The 16972-nt window shown below is 47.8% G+C and overlaps 1 protein-coding gene and 1 non-coding gene across 10 annotated transcripts in view; both read left to right on the top strand.

The window, feature by feature from the left end:
* Positions 1-5420: 5420 nt before the first annotated feature.
* Positions 5421-5524, top strand: LOC111773063 (small nucleolar RNA U13). The gene has a single exon (XR_002807265.1). It is a non-coding gene; the product is annotated as a small nucleolar RNA U13 (small nucleolar RNA).
* A 6016-nt stretch (positions 5525-11540) lies between these two features.
* Positions 11541-16972, top strand: part of ST3GAL2 (ST3 beta-galactoside alpha-2,3-sialyltransferase 2) — a 45495-nt gene continuing 40063 nt past the window's right edge. For 3 of the 9 annotated variants that reach the window (XM_070262048.1, XM_070262047.1, XM_070262046.1), the window contains exon 1: positions 12099-12307. The gene's annotated coding sequence lies outside the window, so the exon portion shown is untranslated. Of the gene's footprint in view, positions 11737-12020; positions 12308-16341; positions 16825-16972 lie in introns of those variants that run through there. The other 6 variants (XM_023637311.2, XM_023637312.2, XM_070262045.1 and 3 more) reach the window with 5 other exon arrangements.

Here is a 16972-nt window from a genome sequence, read left to right on the forward strand (position 1 = left end):
CTTAAAGACACAGGTTCGATTTCTCGGACTCCGGTTCCAGGTCACATGGATCCTTCCGGAAGAAACAACTCTGCAGTGGAAAGAGAATCCGCAGAGTTTTTGGAAAAGTTGTGAATGGTCGCGGAAAATTGGAAACATACTCTCTCTAGGGTACTGGAAAAAGAAACCTGGCACGTCCATGCAAGGGAATACTATGCAGCAATTAGATCTATATGTACAATAGGGAAGGATGTTCAAGATGTTTTGTTCAGGGAAAAGAAGCAAGCTGTAGAACAGTATATGTTTGAAGCTACTCATAAATAGTGTATGCATACGGGCAAGAACAGGACTGGAAGGAGCACATCCAGGAGCGGAGACTGCTAGGGATGGGAATAGGCAAGGAGAACTTGAGCTTTATCTGTATTGTTTGTATTTTTCTTACAAGAATATACTTTCCAAATCTACTGTCGTTACTAGGGGACCTGAGAGACGTTGTGGTCAGTCTCAAAGGAGATGAGACTCCTGCTCTAACTCTATGTAACCTTGGCCAGTCACTTGACTACTCTGCGTCTCCTGTCTGTCTGTAAAATGGGTTAATAATAGTATCAAGTGCCTGAGATTGTTGTGAGGATAAGATAAATGCTTGACTCCATAGTAAATGCTCAAAAAATATTAACCATTATTAGGATTATTTTTGTTGTTATTCCCATTCTGTCCCATTAAAGCAGGATCTTTGCTTTATATCCTCAGTCACTAGAACAGGGACATTGTAGGTGGTCAAAACAATTTGTTGGGGCCACCCTGTGGCCAAGTGGTTAAGTTCGCATGCTCAGCTTCTGTGGCCCAGAGTTTCACAGGTTCGGATCCTGGGCGCGGACATGGCACCACTCATCAAGCCATGCTGAGGTGGCGTCCCACAACTAGAAGGACCCACAACTGAAAAAAAATACACACACGCGCGCGCGCACACACACACACACACACACAACTGTGTTCCCAGGGGACTTTGGAGAGAAAAAGGAAAAATAAAATCTTAAAAAAAAACCAATTTGTTGAATGAATGAATAAAGAGCGATCTTCTGCTCAGCTCCCACTACTCTGCCTCTTCCAAACACTCTCTCTCCTTCCCTCAGCCTTCTCCCCTGGAGTCAATTGCCTCTCTTTGCTTGGCCCAGGTCTCCTCCTCTTTCCCTCACTTAAGTGCCTTCTCTTTGTTCTATGAACCCAGGAGGCCTCCAGGGAGGTGATGAGCTGCCTCCCACGGCTGCTGTTCTCAGCATTGCAGATCCCTGCTCCGCAGTGGAGTGGGAGGCAGGGATGCCTGCAGCTGCAGCTCTGGCAGGGGCTCAAAAAAAACCATGTGCTCCAAGGAGCTCAGAGGCAAAGGGCTTCACTCCACCTCCTAGGACAGGCGTGCTGGGGCCGGGGGGAGGTGGCTCCAATGCCTTTGCACTTCTTGGCCTGAGAAGCAAAGATACTCAAGGAAGTTTTTAATAAGATGAAGGCCTCAGTGCAATCTGTCAGCAGCAGACGCAAAAACGTGTAGCTCTCTGCTCTGTGCATAGTCCTACTGTGTAGGGTAGACGGAGCCATAACAAAAGTCCTGATGCTGCAATATATGATAGAGTCTAGTGGTTAAATACAGGATTTGAAATCAGACAAATCCTCCCCAGTTCCCATCACATTCTTACTGTGTGAGCAAGCCACTCAACCGCTCAACCTCTTTAAGCCTCAGTTTCTTCATCTGTGGGAATACAATAGTATTTACCTAACCAGGTTGTTGGGAGGACTCAATGAGCTAATGCACGTAAAGAGTTTAGCACAGTGCCTGGCACAGGATAGGCATCCAACTTCCTTATTAAACAAACAAACATGCTGCCAGAGCGTGAGGGTCCGGGTCCAGGAAGATTTCTTGAGGGAGGTACAATCTGCAGGACCCTGCGTGAAAAGTATGGCTGCTGCTGGTAGCAGGAAATCTCTCAGGGAGCGAGGACTACCCACAGGGATATCTTAGGTCAAGTTCCCTAGATGCGGAGCCTGAGACAGGGATTCTCGTGCAAATGATTTATTACGGCAGTGAGGGAAGCAGGATAAGGCAGGGAAGGAAGCCAGCAAAGATGTGGGTTCAGCTAAGTCTAGCCTCAGTCTGATCCCATAGGGAGCTCCGGAACATAAAATGCCCCACAAGGTTTATCCCTCGTAGCAGCAAGGGAGCTGGACTTTCTGCTCCATATCCGTCATTCATGGGCTGTGGGCTACTGGGAGGTGAGGGAGGGGGGAGCTTAATTTCCCAGACATCTCTGGGCAAAGCAGCTCATGTGGACCAAGGACAATTCTCCAGGGAAGGGTGGAGCTGTGAGGCATTAGCAGCCAAGGCTCACAACAGCTAGGGAATAGATGCACCATCTGGGTAAAGGGATGTAACCAAGAGCATTTACTACAGGGAGACTGGCGAAGGGGTGGGAACCAGGTGAAGAAAATAGGGAGAGGATATTAAACTCTTCTGCTGGGTCTTCCAAGGAGAAATTGAAATAGCTGGTATGGTTTTAAATCATCAAAACCCAGACCTGATAGAATAACCAAACAGCGTACCCCTTCTGGAGAGCTGTCAAGTGTACTTTATCATTAAGTGGGCCCTCCTCCTCCGAGTCTGACCATTGCCTTTGCCAAATATCTTGTATAGTATTTTCCAAAGAGTGCTTCTATAGGATGTTAACAAGTGTTGCTGCAGAGAGGGCAAAGATCCATTAAACAAAGGTAGACAAGTTAATTTTCTTCTCAACTTTTTTTTTTTTAAAGATTTTATTTTTTCCTTTTTCTCCCCAAAGCCCCCAGGTACACAGTTGTATATTCTTCGTTGTGGGTCCTTCCAGCTGTGGCGTGTGGGAATCCACCTCAGCGTAGTTTGATGAGCAGTGCCATGTCCGTGCCCAGGATTCGAACCAACGAAACACTGGGCCGCCTGCAGCGGAGCGCGCGAACTCAACCATTCAGCCACAGGGCCAGCCCCTCTCTTCTCAACTTTTAAAAACCAATATACTCAGGGGAAGGGGGTGCTGGCCCCGTAGCCAAGTAGTTAAGTTTGCATGCTCCACTTCGGTAGCCTGAGGTTTTGCCACTTCCGATCCTGGGCGCAGACATGGCACCCCTCATCAGGTCACGCCGAGGCGGGTCCCACATAGCACAACCAGAAGGACCCACAACTAGAATATAAAGCTATGTACTGGGGGCTTTGGGGAGAAGAAGAAAAAAAAGAAGAAAAAGATTGGCAACAGATGTTAGCTCAGGGGCCAATCTTTAAAAAAAAACAACAATATACTAGGGGGTCTGGCCCCGTGGCCGAGTGGTTAAGTTTGCATGCTCTGCTTCGGTAGCCTGAGGTTTTGCCACTTCCGATCCTGGGCACAGACATGGCACCGCTCATCAGGCCATGCTGAGGCGGGTCCCACACAGCACAAGCAGAGGGACCTATGACTAGAATATAAACCTATGTACTGGGGGGCTTTGGGGAGGAGAAGAAAAAAAAGAAGAAAAAGATTGGCAACAGATGTTAGCTCAGGTGCCAATCATTAAAAAAATATATATATATACTGGATAAACAAAACCTGGTATGTCCATACAGTGGAATATTATTCAGCTATAAAAAATAAATACTAATACATACTATTATGTGGATAAAACTTGAAAACATTATGCAAAGTGAAATAAGTCCGACACAAATGACCATGTATTGTATGATTTCATTTACATGAAATATCTAGAATAGGTAAATCCATAGAGACGGATGACAGATTAGTGGTTGCCAGGGGCTGGGAGTGAGGAGAATAGGGAGTGATTGCTTAATGGATACAGGGTTTTCTTTTTGGGTGATGAAAATGTTTTGGAACTAGATAGAGGTATCGGTAACAAAACTTTGTGAATTACTAAATATACGGAATTGTATGCTTTGAAATGGTTTATTTTATATTATGTGAATTTCACCTCAACTAAAAAAAAACAAGCTGTATGCTTGTTGCTAATGGGGTGTCACTGCTCTCAGACCTTCTCAATGGACAGAACTAGGAAAAAAACCCTACATGCATGGGGAACCTTTAGGCTAACATATAAAGCATTTCACAAACATGATAGGTTAGGGAATCCTTTTCTAGAAGAGTCTCTCACAGGACCTATAATGTAACACACCTTGGAGAAGGCTGATCCAGTGTATGGAACATTGGTGGGCAGTGGGTCCCTTGAAATGAGTCCCCTAGGGCACTAAGGATGGGGCACAAATGGAAGGATGACTTCAGTTTTCATCAGCACCCTTCTCCTGCCTTTTTGTATGGCCTTTGAGAAGCTGCGTCTCTGATCTGGGCCTCATTTTATCCACCAGAACAATGGTCTCCATTGATATAATTGAAAGAACAAAAAAAAAACCTTGATATTTTTAGTGTCTGTTAGAGTGCTTTACTAGATCTCAAGCTCGTAGTAGGTAGGGTCCAATTCTTCGATTTCAGTAATTTTCACAGTGCCTGCCTCTGTGCTTTGCACATAAAGAATAGGTAGTATAGATTGTATGGATGACCTTGGACAAGCCGCTTAACCTCCCTGAGCTGCCTGCCAATTCAGTTCTGCCAGAGGCTAAGTAATAATTTAATTAATCTAATCAATATTTCTTGAAGGTCTGTTTGGACCTTCAAAAACCATGCCTCTGCTCTCCAATAGCTTCTTCTTCTTTTTTTTTAAAGATTGGCACCTGAGCTAACATCTGTTGCCAATCTTCTTTTCTTCTTCTTCTTCTTCTTTTCCCCAAAGCCCCCTAGTACACAGTTGTATATTATAGTTGTAGGTCCTTCTGGTTGTGCTATGTAGGACGCCACCACAGCGTGGCCTGATGAGCGGGGCCATGTCCACACCCAGGATCCAAACCAGTGAAACCCTGGGCCGCTGAAGCAGAGCATGCAAACTTAACCACTCAGCCACAGGGCTGGCCCCTCCAATAGCTTCTTATCTAGTGAAGTGATGATAACAAAAGACACCATTCATTTAATCTTTAACATTTAAATCATTTTTAATCTTTCCCCTTATATGCTGTAACAAATATCCATCTCTATACGTAACTAAGAACATGTGAAAATAGGATATTTTCTTAGAAATTGCTAGGTCTAATGGTGTGTGCAGGTGTAATTTGAAGACCTTACCAAGGTGTTCTTCATAGAGGCTGTACGGATTTCCAGTCACACTGGCAATGTATAAGAATCCTTGTTCCCTAAACTTGTGCCAAGATAGTTATCAAGATTTTTTATCTTTGCCAATCTGATAGGTGAAAAATGATATCTCAGTGTGGTTTTAATTTGCATTTCTTTTATTAAGAGGGAAGCTCTGAGAAGGTAAGTGTTGATGAGGATCTGGAGAAATTGGAACCCTTGTGCACTGTTGGTGGGAATGCAAAATGGTACAGGATCCTTTTATAGTTCATGAGCACAATGATTGAGTCTTCATGCTGTTGCAGGAGCTGTGCCCCCCACAAACCTTGTTATGACATCAGCACATTACCTGTCTGATGTGAAAAAGAAAAAAAATAAAATGATACAGCCACTGTGGAAAACATTATGGTGGTTCCTCAAAAAATTAAAAACAGAACTGTCAGGGGGCTGGTCCAGTGGCGTAGTGGTTAAGTGAGCGTGCCCTGCTTCAGTACCTCAGGGTTCACAGGTTCCGTTCCCGGGTGCAGACCAATCATCAAGCCATGCTGTGACAGCATCCCACATACAAAATAGAGGACGAGGAAGATTGGCACAAATGTTCACTCAGGGACCATATTCCTCAAGCAAAAAGAGGAAGATTGGCAACAGATGTTAACTGAAGGCCAATCTTCCTCACCAAAAAAACCCGAAAACAGAACTATCATATGATCCAGCAATTCCACTTCTGGGTATGTGCCCAAAAGAATTGAAAGCGAGGACCTGAAGAGATATTTGTCCACCCATGTTCATAGCAGCATTATGCACAATAGGCAAAAGATGGAACCAACCCAAGTGTCTATTGACAGATGAATGGATAAAATGTGGTATATACATATAATAGAATATTATTCAGCCTAAAAAAGGAAGGAAATCCTGACACATGCTACAATATGAATGACCATTGAAGACATTATGCTAAGTGAAATAAGCCAGACACAAAAGGGCAATTACTGTCCTCATACTTATATGACTTGATAGTCTAATTCATAGAGACAGAAAGTAGAATGGTGGTTGTCAGGGGCTTGGGGGAGGGGAGAATGTGTGGAGTTATTGTTTACTGGATACAGAATTTCAGTTTGCAAGATGAAAAGAGTTCTGTGGATGGATGGTGGTGATGGTAGCACAAGAATGTGAATGTACTTAATGCACTTAGGTGTCCACTTAAAAATCGTTACAATGGCCCATTTTATGTTATGTGTGCTTTACCACAATTTTAAAAAAAGAGTGAAGCTCTTCATCTCTTTGTGTCAGAGCCATTTGCGTTTCCTTCTCTGTGAACCATCTGTTCACATTCTTTTCACATTTCCTGTTGTTTTCTTGGTCATCTTCTTACCGATTTGCAGAAGCACTTCACATTAGCCTTTTACCTCTGATCTAAATTGCAAAAATGTCTTCCTTTTTTCTATTCATTTAGTTTCTGTTGTTATTTCTGGGTTTTAGCTAAGTAAGAGGTAGAGATCTGACTGAAGTTTAAAAAAAACCATTTTATTATGGAAAACTTCAAATACATGTAATATTAGAAAGATGTTATAATGAACCCCAAGTAACCATCACCGCTCAGATTCAACAATTATCAATTTAGCCAGCCTTGCTGTATCTATCCTTCCGCCTCAACCTTTGATTATTTTGAAGCAAACTCCGGACATCTTATCATTCCATAAACATGTTTGCAGTATATATCACTAAATGAGGGCTTTAAAATAAAAACAGCACAACACCGTTAGCACACTTAAAACTAATAATAATTACTAATATCCAATGGTCAGTGTTCAAATTTTCCCTTTTCTTTTTTTTTTAGAAGATTGGCACCTGAGCTAGCAACTGTTACCAATCGTCTTTTTTTCCCTCCTTTTTCTCCTCAAATCCCCCAGTACATAGGTGTATATTTTTCAGTTGTGGATCCTTCTAGTTGTGGCATGTGAGATGCCGCCTCAACATGGCCTGATGAGTGGTGCTATGTCCACACCCGGGATCCGAACTGGTGAAACCCTGGGTGCGTGAACTTAACCACTCAGCCATGGGCCGGCCCCTACCCTTTTCTCATACAATTTTTCTTTCAGTTTGTTTGAATTAGGATTCAAATAACGTCCATACATTGCAATTGGTTGATATAGCATTTTTCAATTTGCGGATTCTCCTCTTTGTCTTTTCTTAAAATTTGCAATGTGTTCATTGAAGAAACTGGGTCATTTGTCCTGTACAGTTTCTCACTGAATTTTGTTGATTGCATCCCCATGGTTTCAAATAATATGTTCCTGTGATACCTGCATTTTCTGCACATTGGTAGTTGTCAGATTTGGGGTGATTTCTTTTTTCAACACTACTTTCAGTGTGTCATACTTCTATCAGGGGTCAGTTATCTATTTATCTTCAAATGAAGCCAGTTATCTTCATTTTTCATGATACTGGTAGCTATTGGTGATTTTTGATTGATCCACTAATTCATTCAGAGCCAACTTTTTAGTAGGTGATTCCCCAATTGTCCCTGCACCATTTATAGAATAATTCATCTTTCTCCCCACTTACTTGAAATATATCTTTACCATATGCCAAATTTCCATGAGTATTTGAGTTTATTTCTAGACTTGCAGGTCTATGTCACTGATCTACCATACTATTTTAACTTTATAATATGTTTACTATCTAAGAAGGCTAACACCTTTCACTACTGTTAGTTTTTCAGAAATTTCCCGACTAGTTTTGCTTGTTATTTTTCCAAGTGAATTTTTAAAATCCATTTTTATCTATTTGTACTGGGATCCCATTAAATTTATAGATTAACTTGATTTCTTTTTGATAGTCTTCCTATCTAAGATCATAGTATTTTTTCATTTGATCTTTACAACTACTCTAAAAAGTAGGGTCTATTATTATTATTCCCATCTTACAGATGAAGGAACTGTGTAACTTGCTCTGGGTCACACAAACCATTAGGTGTGGGAGCTGCCAGATTGGTCTGCCTTTAAGCTTCTGTCCCCCAAACAGAAACCTAGGGAGGGAGGGAGCCAGCTCCTCTTTGCACTTTGCTACTTATAGTAGCTGTCTGCCTCCAAAGCCCTCTACTCTCATCTGCCATGTTGCACCGCCTCCCTTGCTCTGGACGGTTCACTGGCAAAGCTAGGCTTTTAAATGAATGATGCAAATTCAAGTGCTACACAAGGGATGAGGCTCACATGGGGCTGAGGCAGTTGGGGAGAAACTTCTGGAAGAAGGAAAACTCAAGGTAGACTTTGGACAGTCAGGCAGAATTTGGAGGGGTGGAGAAGGTGGGAATGCGCAATCAGCAAGGGGAAACAGGTGAACCATTTCGCCATCTAATTGGAAGGGAGCGAGGGAGGAGATGAGCGCTCTTGTTGGAGCTGAGAGATAGAGAGGGTCTGTCTGTCCTGCCCGTGAAAAGCCATCTTAATTTCCCCCTGAATAATCTGCTAATACAGATTTGGGAGATGGATGTAAACTCAAAAAAGGCTCATTTACCTTCTGCCTGTGAGGCGGATGTTGCCATTGCACGTGACTCAGGCGCAGAGGCAAAGCCCCTGCAGGAAGGGCCTGGCATCTGGTTTTACGGGCAGAGCATGGGCTTAGCCCATCACAGCCTGTGATGGGAACACATATCTAAAGGAAACAGAAAAGCATTCCAGAGTCAACCTTAGTGAGGGTCCAGTGCCTCTGGTGGCCACTTGGCTACTTGCCCAAGGATATAGTGATAACTCACCGTTTTAGCAGTTGGTGGAGAAGGGGAAAGCTAGAGCCTGGGTCCCCAGGACTCAGAACAGATACTCCCTTTGCCAAAGATAAACAATGCCAGATGCTAGTTAAAGTGGTAAGGCCAAATTTTAACCAGTAATACACTATTGCAGTAGTGAACAGGGTCCACCGTGAACTGAACTCAACTTCAATCCGCACAGAGTGAGCCTTTCAAAGGGAGAATGAGGGAGTAGGTAGGGAGGTGAGCAGGGGCTCAACAGAGTCAGGGAAGTGAAAAATTACAAAAGGTTGGTCAGTGTAAATGCTGATTAGGCCAGTTGTATCTGTTAGCTGGCCACTCTCAAAGTTAGGATGCTATCCTCTCACAGAGCCTGGGAGAGGAGGCCCTATCCTTAGTGATGATTACATTTCCAAGGAATGGCTTTCAGGTCCTTGGGAAAGACATTCCTCAGTTGTATGAGATACATATACATCTCAAAGGGACAGAGGAAGGAGCCATAATTGTAAGCCCTTTTTAGTAAATGCTCTAAGAAGGGGTGGTCAGGGGCCTATCATCAGGTGTTGGCTAGAACAAACAGTAAATTCTTTTGGCAGCCTTGAGCTTTATCAGACACTTTAAAGAGGGCTAGAGTCATCCTAGGGATGTGGCCTTGGGCTGTTAGAAACTACGTTATTATGTGTGTCTTTTAATGCGTGTTTGGGAGGGAAGAGTGGATGAAGTAATTTGTGTTGAGAGTATAGTTGTGTTTTGTTTTGTTTGTTTTTCGTGAGGAAGATTGGCTCTGAACTAATATCTGTGCCCATCTTCCTCTATTTTATGTGGGATGCCAACACAGCATGGCTTTACAAGCGGTGCTAGGTCCGTGCCCGGGATCCAAACCTGTGAACCCCAGGCCGCCAAAGTGGAGCACACGCACTTAACCACTATGCCACCAGGCCAGCCCGAGAGGATAGTTTTCATAGGCCAAGGTTGGCAACTGTTGGAGAAGAGAGCTCAGAGGAGCCTGGCTAGGGTTCGGTCGAGCAGAGAACATTTGTCAGCTTACAGCTGAGTCCGAGATCATGCCTGAGGGTGATGGTCACCAGGTTTCCCCTGGAGAGGTTTGTAGTTCCCAGAACATCAGGACAGCAGATGGTGAGGAGAGGCTACCTGGGTAGGTATGAGAATCACTCTCAGATACTTGACAAGTCAGGAATCCACCTCCCCACCTCTCACTCCTCCCAGCCTGTTTTAGGTCATAGCCCACCCAGAGGCAGCTCATTCTACTGAGCTGACCCTTTCCTAGGTGTTTGAGGTCACGACCCCTGGTTTGCATCCATAGCTTGGGGGGTGGCACTAGGTAGACCTCCTCTGCCTGACTTTCGAACAAAAAATCTTTCCAGCTTTAGAGGGAATGATACTGGCTCAACACAAGACTGACATGAGGGAAGCCATATTGTAGAAGAGAAACCATATTGTAACTTTGAATGACCTGATTAACTAACCCAGCTGGATATGCACCCTCCAGGAGATATACTTGCTCTGTAGATTTTATGGCCCCTCTCAGCTGCGATAAATTGATAACTTTGTTCTTTTGAATTCCTTAGGAATGTGATGACCCCTGGACAGAGTCTATGCTGACAGCCATCATCAATGACAACTGAAAGATCTGGGCATAGGGTACTGCTACGGTCTCTGACACATATCCAGTAAAACAAAAGATTATCAGGAACTAAAACCAGATGCCTCCCCAACCCAGAGGCCAGCTCCCTATATAACTGGCCTATAGTCTCTCTTCTGTGAGATGGTTCTTTCAACATTAGTCAGATATCCTCCCCCTTGCTAACAAGCTGTAATAAAATCCCTCTCTCACCATCTTGCCTCTCAAACTATTGGTGGGCGGTAACAGGAACGCCAAGGGCCAAGGTCTGGAACATCTTTCAATCAGACGGCCCACCTAGTATCTTCCCTATACTGGATGAAGTGATTTGTTTATTTAATTTACAGTTAAAAAGAGCATTTCTGTGCTAAACTAGACCGAGACCCTGCCTTCCATGGCTTGGCTCTTCAGTGGCTATAATTGTACAGCAGGCCCATCCTTGAAGGACAATGCCAGAACTCTAGCCAACAAACACCACCAGCAGTAGTTTTCAAAGTGGTTCCCCAGACCAGCAGCATCAGCATCACCTGGGAACTTGTTAGAAATGCAAATTCTCAGGCTCCACCCTGGAGTTAAAGAAACAGCAACTGGGGATAGGGGCCAGCTGTGTTTGAACAAACTCTCCAGGAGAATCTGACACTCGCCAAAATCTGAGAACCACTGACCTACAGGCCTACCCTCTGCCAGAGGAGATGAAGCTTGGAGAGCGAGACTGCGGTCAACCTGGAGCCTCGTTAAGGATTTGAGCTACGTTTGGAAGTTGGAGAAAGGATGTGCTAAGAGAAGACATGGAAAAATATTAAATGTGTGCACTTTAAGCTAGGCAGTAGGGAGGTAAGGGCATCTAAAAGAAAGGGAATGAGACTGGACGGAGTGCCCCTGTGAGTGAGCACTCCCGGAAACCCACAGACACTCGGCCCCCTTTCCCCAGGTGGGGAAAACCCCATGCCCACGCAGCTCCTGGTGCTGGGCGCAGCGCCTCCACCGCAGCTCCGGCTTGCGGAGCCCGCGCACGAAGCCGAGCGGGCCTCAGGTCATGATTCTTTGGGACCGCGAGTGGTAACGGTACCCGGGGCGCGGTTCGCTGGGCCAGAGGCTTCTCCTCCAATCGGGCTTGGCTGCAGCTGGCCACTGCCGCGTCTGAAAGGCATCCTGGGCTGGTTTGCACCTCCCTGGAGATCCAGGTATTCAACCCGGGTCCGGGACACCGCAGATGCCACATCCTGTGTTTCAAGCTGCTCGGAGGCCGGCCTTCTGGGAATGAACATTTCCCATCCCCCCAGCCCTCCTGCGCGATAGACCCTCTGAGTCCCGGCCGAACCACAAAGCCCACAATCCCTAGGGCGCGCGCACTGTCTTCTGGGAGTAGTAGTTCTGGATGCGGGACACCCCTAGCAGCCCAGCGCCAGCTGGACTTCACATCCCAGCATGCCCAGGCACTTGAGGGAGGAGGTGGGTGGGGAGAGACGGGGAGGATGTGAATGGGGAGGGGGCAGCCGCCCCCCTTCCCCCACCCTTCCCTTCAAGCCGGGCTGGGGTGGGGGGAGGGGCCGGGCTTTGGCGGCGGCGGTGGCGGCGGCTGCTTTCTCTGGGAGGGCTGGAAGGGGAGGGCAGGGCGGGACTGGCCCGCTGCGGGCAGACGAGGGAGCGGCGGAGCTAACGGGTCGGGACGCCGGCGGCGGCAGCTTTCTGCACGGGCGGAGGCGGCGGCACGAGCGGCGAGCATGGCCCGCGCGGCGCCCGGCGCTGACTGAGGTGCGCGGGCGGGAAGAGGGCGGGCGGGATGCGGGGCGCCCCGGGCCCCTAGCTGCCCTGAACCCCCTCTGCGCTGGCAGCTCGCTCGGCCCGGTGGCCCAGACCGGTCCGGTCCACCCCGGCAACTTCCCTCGCATCGCGGCGGGCGGGGGGGCCCGCGTGCCGTGGCCTCAATCCCCATCCCCGCCTTCCGCTGCTGCACATCAAGCCGCTCCCAGCCCTTCAGGCGCGACTGTTCCGCTCCTTGTTAGCAGCCCCCAGCCCCAGCCCTGGGAAGCGCTCCCTGACCCATTCCTGACTTCCGATCCACTACCTAGTTGGTTCCCCCAACCCCCGCGTGCCCCGGCCTCTGCACTACCTGGAGACCCCTGCCCTGCTGCTCTTGGCCAGAGGCTGTCTTTGCACCATCAGCGCCTCTCTCCTCTTTCCCCTACCTGGCACTGCCCCCTAGCCACCCCCAGTGGCCCAGTTCTCTCTAATAAGACCTAGCAGCTTGACCTCCTTCCCACTTTGGAGAAACTGAGGCACGGCACAAGCCAGGAACTTGTCCAAGGCCATGCCCCAGTCCTGTGGGGGCTGGCCTGAACTGGTGCCTTGCAATGAAAGAGTCATTTCTTCCCTCCAGTCTTTCCTCTATGACTGGACCAAACTTCCCAGCCCCCTGCTGCAGTTCTGGGCTGAGCTCACTTTAGTCTCCCCTTAGATTTCTACCACTTCTCTTTCCCCCTCCTCCCTCCTGTCGCCCACTTCTGGTCCTCTCCACCTGTAGAGAGTCACCCACCCGTTGCTTGTTTGCTCAAGTTAGCCTTTCGATTCCTGTTTCTTTCTCACTGCATCCATCTCCCATCTTGCCTCTTGCTTTACAGCTGCGTAAAGCACTGTAGAACAGAGTGGTTCTACAGAGTTGGAGGAAAGAGAAGAAAGAGGTCCTGGTGGCCGAGAGGGACCACTAGGGGAGTACGGGGCACTCTGGGTCCTCTGGGAAATGGTCATTTCTAGCCAGTAACTCAGATTCCCATCTTGTCTTTGGGACAGTTGTCTAGAAGCTGGTTGATCATCCCTTCTTCTTCTTATGCCTGGTGAGCTCCAAAGTCCCTCTGAGATGGAGGGAACCTCCTGTATTGGTGGAGATGGCAGCGGAAGAGGAGTCTGGGAGACCACACCCCTAAGCTTCATCTTGCTTCTGCTGCTAACTTTGGAGGGAATTCCAGTTCAGGGAAGGATGCTTGCTAGGTGTCCCGAGCTCTTTGTGGAGGAGGGCGTAGTGGCTGAGGCTGTGATCTTGTTTAGTCGTGGTGTCCAGGATTCAAAGGGAAGAGGGAACCAGGGCTCAGAGAGGTGGCACAGGCTTGCCTGTATAATTCAGTGTTTTGTTTTCTCGTGTTTCTTTGGCAGATTTGCCTTTGGGTCATCCCTTTCTAGCCCAATCCTCAGTTTCCCAGTGGGAAGTAAGGGGAGAGAGGAAGGCTCAGGAGGCTCTGGGAGTTCATTGGGGGTCCTGAATGAGCAATCTTGATCTGAACCAGATGGTTCCCTGCTTCACGCCCCCTCTAGTATCCCTCCCCCTTGGCTGTGAATGGGACGCCTTTAACCTTGTAACTTGAGAATGGAGGAAGGGAGGCCAGGGGGCCAACTGTCTATGTGTGTGTGTGTGTTTATGTCTGCATCTGCACACTTGCGTGCAAGCTTGCCAGGGGCCTGTGGGAGTGACCCTGCCCGAGAGTGCATTGTTGTGATGTGCTGTGGCATGCTCACGGCCCCCTAGGAACTTTCTGAGCCCAAACCCCATTTTCCAAGCCCCTAAGAACCACTGGGTGTGGCCACATGGGAGCATTTCCTCATGTGCTAAGGCACACCTCAGGGTGAGGATCCCTCTTCCTGAGAAAGCTGCCTGTGCTTGAGGAATTGGAAATAGCAGCAGTGTGAGTGGGTTTCCCAGAATTGGTGTTCTCCTTCCCTAATCATGTCAAGAGAAGGTCTGAGGGGTTGGCCCTGGGGAGAGGGTTGGGAAGCCGATTCCTCTGCCTTGTCCTATACCACATCCTGCCTTGAGTATTTGTGTACTTGATTTTGGCCCCCATTAGATTGTGGAAGTTCTTCAAATGTGTCCTCGTTTCTGAAATACCAACCCCCAGCTTGGTCCTTGGCATGCAGGAGGTGTTCAGTAAATGTTTGAGTTAAAGTGGAAGGTCTTATGGTTAAAGGTTTAGGGCAGGATTCCTCATACTTGGTCAGGCATCAGAGTCCCTTGGAGAGCTCCCTAAGATTGCTGGGCCCCACTCCCAGAGTTTTCCGATTCAGTCAGTCTGGGTGGGGCCTAAAATTTGTATTTCTGCCCAGCTCCTTGGAGATAATGCTTTGAGAGCCACTGGTTTGGGGCCATCACAGTTGCTTGGGAGATTAATCTAGGCAGATATAAAGTCTTAAGAGAGACTTCCTTCCACTTGGCTTCCCCACCCAGGCTTGTCCTGGCAGCTGCATGGGTTTGGCCTTTTCTTTTCATTTTCTTGCTGCTCAGTGTTGGCTAGGTTAATGGCAGGGGTGCCTTGTGGTGCCTGAGCTCCCAGTCTCACTGTAACCACATAGCAGGCCCTGCCCCCTGGTTATTTGAAGGAAGGCCCCACAAAAGCAGGACATTTAGGAACCAGGGCTTTGGAAAAGGGGTGGCTACATGGACACGGGGAAGCAGATTCTCGAGCCAGGCCTTTGTCTGCCCTGTGCCTGTGTCATAGACCGAGCAGGTTGGGGTGCCTGCAAGGTGAAGTCCTGCCATGGCCGCACGCTGGACAGGATGCCTGGGACTCTCCAAACTTTAGAAAAGCAGGAGGAATCACTTACATTGTGCTTTTACTTTGTGAAGCATTTTCCACCTGTTGTTTTTAGGCCAGTAGGAGGTTTATAAGGCAGATATAGACACAGGTGGGCTTACTGAGGAACAGAGAGATACACTGTGGGTCACACAGCAGGCCCCAGGACTCGTGGTTCCAGCTTCTGATGAAGCATCTGCTAAACCAGTAGCTACTAATAGCTGGAATAATGGCTGCTGTTCACTGGGTGCTTACTACTGCCAGGCACCGTGCTGGATGCTTTCACGCGTTATCTTGTTGAATCCTCACAGCAACGTTGCGAGGTGAGCATCATTGTCACTATTTTGTTGATGAAGGACTGAGAATTACAGAACTTTTGACACTTGCCCGAACTCAGCTAGTAAGTGGAGGATCTGGAATTCAGACTCAGGTCTTTCTGATGGCATACCCCATGCTGTTTGTCACTCACTGTCTGACTTGCCCAGCAAACCTGTAATTGTCTTTTGGATTGACTGCCCCCAGACCCTACGGAATTTTACTGAGCCTGGAGCTATGCTGGGTGTTGTGGAGGAGACAACAGTGACCAAGTCACTGTCCTCCGAGAGGAAGATAAGACAAATACACCAGTATCTACAGTGGAAGGCAGAGGGACAGCCAGTGCCTTGTAGGTTTAAAGGAAGTGCAAGTCATCCCTGTAGAGGGTTCAGAAGAGGCCTTTAGGATGGGCCCTGAAGGGGCACGTAGAGTTCCAGCAGTGCCTATGGCCTGTACAGGCCAACAGGTGCAGAGAGAGGCCATCATGGTACGTTTAGGGAGTTTTCCCTTTTGGCTGGCGCGTAGGGGATGTATTTCAAAAAGTAGTAAGAAGATCCTCTTATGTTACAAGGAACAATTTGGTCAACTTTGGCAGGAAAAGGCTTCCTTGGAAGACTGTGGGAACTCCCACAATCAGAGGGATGACTCAGGACCCAGCTCCCCTTCAGGATCTTGGAGTGGGTGCAGCAGGAACCAAAGGCCAGCCTTTTCAGGGTTGCACTGTCGCCAGGGTAAATCTGCTCCAGCTGTGCTCAGTAATTTTGTCACCACAGCTTGGGATTCACATCCCAAGGAGGAAAGGAAATGTCTGGTTGGTCCAGCCTGGGCTGTGCTCCCGCCCTTGGCCAGGGAAGGGCTGGTGCATGGTAGGCAGTCGTCCCCCCCCCCCCCCCCGGGCTGTATCTGAAAGCTAAAGTCCCCAGAGAAGAAGAAGTGGACACTGCAAGAGATCAGTCCAGAAAGGTGCTAGGCGAGGACTTGAATTGGCAGATGGCAAAGGAGGTACTCAGTTCTGACAAGTTTTTGAGCAGGCAGAGGGCAGACTGGCAGCCAACTATGGTTGAGTCATAAGGGGGCAAGGAAAGAAGGGAGGGAGGACATGGAACACTAGATAGGGTCCAGGTGAGATGTAATGATGGCTGGGACTTGGCAGTAGAAATGGAAAAGAAGAGGCTCTGGAGAGATTGTGAAAGTGGACATCATCTTCTGGAATGACACTTGATTGATCAGACACTTGATTGGCTGGGCTTTGATATTTCAGTGTCTGGTTGATGAGGTTGATTCCTTTAGGTGAAATGGGGCAGTGAGGAGGAGGAAGGGTTTGCAGGAGAGGATGATAGGCCCTTGTTTTGGAGATGCTGCGTGCAGTGTGCTGACAGCGCATCTGGAACCCTGGTGAGCACGTTATTCCTGACTCCACACTGCCTGAGGTTTGGGGCCTCAGCCCTGAAGAGGTGGGGCCACAAAGCCCCAGGGACCCTGTATATTCTGAAAGCTGCTCCTGCTTTGTGGCCCGAGCTCAGCACGCCTGCATGTCTTCAGT

This window comes from Equus caballus, chromosome 3 (genome assembly GCF_041296265.1).
Source record: "Equus caballus isolate H_3958 breed thoroughbred chromosome 3, TB-T2T, whole genome shotgun sequence".
In the NCBI taxonomy this organism is placed as follows: Eukaryota; Metazoa; Chordata; class Mammalia; order Perissodactyla; family Equidae; genus Equus; species Equus caballus.